Consider the following 6,000-nt stretch of genomic DNA (forward strand, 5'->3'; position numbering starts at 1 on the left):
GATATGGCCCTTATCCAGCTAGAGATGCATTTGTGCATGATAGGGAGCTGAGATTTGGACCAGTGAACCATATTCTTTGACCAGAAATCAGAACAATAAATGCAGGCCCCGAATAGCACTAGCAGTATCTCCACACCAGGCCTGGAAGCCAAGGAGGAGCGAGCAACAAGAGTGATATTACAGAAACCTGAAGATTAATTACAGTGTGATGTTTTAATCTCTGGCCATGCTATGATGACTAGAAGAATACAAAATCATTTTATAGAAGAATTTAAAGGCAAAGGCATGCAGGAGAAAAAGGACACATAGTTAATTGTTGGAACCCAACGGATCAACTTTGGGTCAGCAGCTGAAAAGTTGTTAGTTTGAATCCCTAACCCAAAAAGGTGGAACTATCTGTACGTCAATCTGACCTTCAACAATTAAGACACTTAATCCTTATTACTCTAGGTTTACGGTCAACACTGGCTGATCCTTGACTGTGACCCTGCTCTCCAAGGGTGTCTCCAGGGAAAAAAACACACACTCAAACAGGTTATGCAATTGCAATGTACATATGTAAGAACACCCTTATTTACAGTTTCCTGTAAAAACGACATTGACGTATCAAATTAAGGAAGGGAATTATTTGTGTTCTATTGCTTTCCTTTTTATCCATGCTGCATTGCAGAGAGAATCACTTCTGTCTGCAGCTTTTGTCGCTGATTAAATACAACAGAAAAAAAGGTGAGGAAAAAAAGGTGAGGAATATCTATTCTGACTTGCTTAATGGTCTGCCCAATACTTCCATATTAAATCCCCTTTGAACTGCATTTTCAGTCTCATTTCCTTTCATGTCATTTGGCCCTCTTCAGATAATCAAAAACCTTAATACATCACCAAGGTATTGTGGTTGTCTATTCTTGTCTATTCTCACCTTTAATTCACATAGAACATAATATCCTATTTCCCCAAATCATCTCTTCAATATGAAGAATATTCAGAAAGTCAATTTCTTTCCAAATAGGTTCTTAAATATTCTCTAAAAATGTCTACAATTCAGGAACTTGAATAAACCCTCCGTGGCCAAGTAAAATTATATTGTATTATGATACTGTGAGAGCACACCAGAAAAAGTGAATGAAAGTAAAGGTTAACATGACTAAGGATTGTAGACAAATAGATAGATCAATTCCTAGTTGATTGAAATCCAAAGGTTTGCGCACACGGAAGACTTAACTGGAGAGTCTGAACGATTCACAGCTGTTATATATCAAAAACCCCGGCCCACTGCATCTAAAGATAGATATAATTGAAGCAAACCATTTTGCAATTATATGTACTGGATGTTCAATGCACACAGCTGAAAGGAAAAATGTAATCATAGCATTATTAAACATGATTCCAAGGATGGAAGAATTGAAACTGTATTGATTACTTTGTCCAATAAACTTGTCTGATATGTGACAAATGGCGAAGGAGAAGAGTGGGCAACAGGGAAAAGAAAGGCTGCGTCTTGTTGTGGAGAACAGAACGAAAAAGTAATTATGTACAGTATGGATTTTCTACGATGCCCAATGTCCTGCCTGATTAACTCTCCATCCAGTATTGGTTTATAGACGTCACTATTGTCTGATCCTGCACATTGTTTAAAGTTGACCATCACTGGCCTACATGAATTTTTTCACTATTTTGATGCCCATGTGGAGGGTGAAGATAATGATGACTGACCATGTTATGTGCTAACAGATTGAGTCTCAGCTGTTGATGGTTGACATTTGTCGGATTCTTCCATTTGGGATAATTTCACTGAAACTGTGTCACGTTAGTTGCCTAAACCATTACACTTAGGGCAAAAAAGGAGACAGGTCTTTTGTTGCAATTACAGTGGCCTTTGCCTTTCGTTGATTTATTGCAATTGGAACTGTCTAAACAATGTTCCTATCGGTCCAATTGTGTTTCCCCTCTCAAAGGTGAGCTTTTCAAAATGGGGGCAGAACTAGTTTTTACAAATTCTTGGGAGCTTTTTAGCTAGTAAGTCTTTTTGCAATTCCAAATGAATGGCTGCTTCTAATATTGTGGTTTTCTTACACACAAGAAATGTTGATGGCCAGTTACTACCAGCTAAATACTCATATTAACATAGAGTTATGTCCGAAAATATTTGGAGACTGACACAATTTTCATAATTTTGGCTCTGTACGACACCACAAGGGATTTGAAATGAAACAACCAAGACGCAATTGAAGTGCAGAATATCAGCTTTAATTCAAGGGGCTGAAAAAAAATATCATATGAAACGTTTAGAAATTGCAACCATTTCTGTATACAGTCCCATTATTTCAGGGGGTCAAATGTAATTGGACAAAATAACATCCTAATAAATAAAATTTTCATTTTTAATACTTAGTCGAGAATCCTTTGCAGTCAGTGACTGCTTGAAGTCTGGAACGCATGCACATCAACAAACGCTGGGTTTCTTCCTTTGTGATGCTTTACCAGGCCTTTACAGCAGCTGTCTTCAGTTGTTGTTTGTTGTGGGTCTTTCTGCCTTTTGTCTTCAGCAAGTGAAATGCATGCTTGATCGGGGTAGGATCAGATTATTGACTCAGCCATTGCAGAATATTCCACTTCTTGCCTTAAAAAACTCCTGGGTTGCCTCTGCAGTATGTTTTGGGTCATTGTCCATTTGTAAAGTGAATCAACTTCGCGGAATTTGGCTGAATCTGAGCAGACAATATATCCATATACACTTCAGAATGAATCCGTCTGCTTCTGTGTTCTGTAACATCATCAATACACTAGTGACGCAGTGCCATTGGAAGCCATGCATGCCTATGCCATCACACCTCGTCCACAGTGTTTTACAGATGATGCTGTATGCTTTGGATCATGTACCGTTCCAAGACTTCTCCATACTTTTTTCTTCCCATCCTTCTGGTACAGGTTGATCTTAGTTTCATCTGTCCAAAGTATGCTGTTCCAGAACTGGGCTGCCTTTTTTAGATGTCTTTTTTAGAAGTCTAATCTAGTCTTTCTATTCATGAGGCTTGTGAACGGTTTGCACCTTGTGCTGAACCCTCTGCATTTGCTCTCCTGAATTCTTCTCTTTATGGTAGACTTGGATAATGATATGCTTACGAGACTGTTCTTCACTTGGCTGGATGTTGTGAAGGGGTTTTTCTGTACCATGAAAAGGATCCTACAATCATCCAACACTGTTGTCTTCTGTGGTCGTCCAGGCCTTTTTGTTTTGCAGAGCTCACCAGTGCGCTCTTTTTGCCAGAACACATAAGCGGAGCCGGCCTAGAAGAGTCTCTTGAATGAATGTCTCTTACTGAGTGAGTGAGTGAGTGAGTGAGTGGGTGGGTGACTGACTGACTGACTGCCTCTTGTTAAATAGTGTAGTGTTTAGAGACATGGACTACCAATCCAGGGGTTCCGCGTTTGAGTCTCGTCACAGTCAAATAAAATTATGCATTTGGATTTGCTTAGGCTAGACAAAAACCTTGCTGGCTACGTAGCTACGTTATAGCCAAAAATAAAACTGTTCGCGGTTATAATGTGAATATTTCTGATACATTTTCAAAGAACGCATCCGTGCATGCTTTTTGGGTCAGGATAGACTAATACTTTGGTTGCTACAACCATCAGTAGCTACATTATAGTTAGCCTAAAATAAAATTGTTTAAGGTTATATTGCGACTGTTTCTGGTGGATTTGCGAAGTATGCATCCGTGCATGCTTTTTGGGGTAATATAAGCTTGATCAAAACCCCTTTGTGCAGTAAAAGTGTACAGGTTTCCACGATTCTCTCATCTTTTCACTTGACAAAAAAGTCAGTCATCGTCACCTATATTGATAATTATTGTATCACGAAGGAAAGAAAAACCAACGTTGTTGTGCCATGAAATGAAATAGCTTTGGCTGTGTAAAGTTCATCTTCAGTCTCACTAGCAATTGCTCAATTCTTATGAGTATTCCAAGTAGTAAGTTAGTAGATACTAGTAAGCCTATTACTGGTTAATAAGCTGTTAAAACGGCCAGTGGCAAAAGCCATACAGTTCATAGATGCTATTTGAGGTGGAGGTAAACTTATTAAGAAATGTTAGTCAGTTTAACACAATAATTAAATATTCAAACTATTACTATTTTTCCCAACCTGGACTAATTAATACTGTACCAGTCTTGTTTGGTAAGAGAAGACGGAGGAGACAGGTTGTTTCACTGTTTAGAGGCTGGATTCTATACAGTGCCACTTGAAATACCTTACTTTAATGGCATATCTGTTAACACCATATAATGAACATATATATGTAAAAAAGCATATAGCCCCAGACAACATAGCTCCTAGGGTCACTCGGGTACTCAAACCCCTCCACCACGTTAAGGTGGCAGTTCTTGGAGGTATTTTTTTATTTTTTTTTATTTTTTTTTTGCAGCCGAGTGTGAAGCGGTGGGGATGAAAATCAGTACCTCCAAATCCGAGGCCATGGTCCTCAGTCGGAAAAGGGTGGCTTGCCCACTTCAGGTTGGTGGAGAGTGCCTGCCTCAAGTGGAGGAGTTTAAGTATCTAGGGGTCTTGTTCACGAGTGAGGGAAGGATGGAACGGGAGATTGACAGACGGATCGGTGCAGCTTCTGCAGTAATGCAGTCGATGTATCGGTCTGTCGTGGTGAAGAAAGAGCTGAGCCGCAAGGCGAAGCTCTCGATTTACCAGTCAATCTACGTTCCTACTCTCACCTATGGTCATGAGCTTTGGGTCATGACCGAAAGGACAAGATCCCGGATACAGGCGGCCGAAATGAGCTTTCTCCGCAGGGTGGCCGGGCGATCCCTTAGAGATAGGGTGAGAAGTAGCTATGTAGGTACCAAATATGCTACGGCAAATATCATTCACAAATTGTCTCTGTATTGACGTGAAATGATGGGAGTCTAGTAAATCCTTCTGGTTCAGTTAGTTCTGCCTTATTATGGATGCTTGGGATGATATAATATACCCTTTACCATAGAAAATATATTACTGACTTCAAACAAAATAGTAATTTGGGTTTTCAGACATTCTGTGAGGATTACACATCTGCACCCTCTCAGTCAGCGCAACGCCACTCACTTTTGGAGAAAAGATGACCACTCACTACCTCAAAAACTTTGAGTGTTCTCAAAAAGTCCCTTTAAGGAACTTTTAAAGCAATCCAAAGTAATTTACAATGTGTCCCAACTATGCGGGTTAAACTTAAATCCATTGGAATGCTTTAAGATTCCACAGAAAGGCATCCAATAGCCATTATCTCGGTGTCTGTGTCCTGGCTGGACTAAGACCCAGGATAAATGACAGAAGGCTATGTTTTCATTACAGTGAAGATTATTATTATTTATTTATTTTACACAGTGAAACTAATAACTGCTTAGTGAGTTAGGGAGGGCCTCCTCTCCATCGATTCTTAACCCTCTTTATCTATGTCCTTTCAAGTCGATCCATACTCCCCCTGACATTTCTCTGCCTTTCATTTAAAGTCCAATCCTACCGAGAGATTTGCCAGCATTGCGTTGCCAAAGCTCTCACAGTGTTTGTGAGGAGCAAAGGGGGCGGATCATGTAATCGGTCAAAAACCTTCTTAAAGATACGGAAATAGGGAGCAGTACGGAACTTTTGCCAATAACAATTTCAGTTTCCAATTTTGGGCAGGATGGCCACTATTTCATTTTGTTTGTGGATACTAAGTGGAATCACTATTGTTTCCTCAGTTATCCAGGAAAGTTTGAAAGTGAATGACTTTGATAACATGGGAAACACTGCACATGTGACACATACGTGACAAAATATTACATCTTGGGGGACCCCGGAGTGCATCTCTAACAGGAAAAACATATGTTTTCTTCTGAGAAATGGACAAACAATGGCTAAGTGCAATATTGAGCAGAACACAACCCTACAACAGGGGATCTCGTTATGCAACTGATTATGGTCTACTGTACTGTAGCTCAGCACCAATCATTGCCCAACATTGTCAAGTTGGT

Source organism: Esox lucius, chromosome 23 (assembly GCF_011004845.1).
Source record: "Esox lucius isolate fEsoLuc1 chromosome 23, fEsoLuc1.pri, whole genome shotgun sequence".
In the NCBI taxonomy this organism is placed as follows: Eukaryota; Metazoa; Chordata; class Actinopteri; order Esociformes; family Esocidae; genus Esox; species Esox lucius.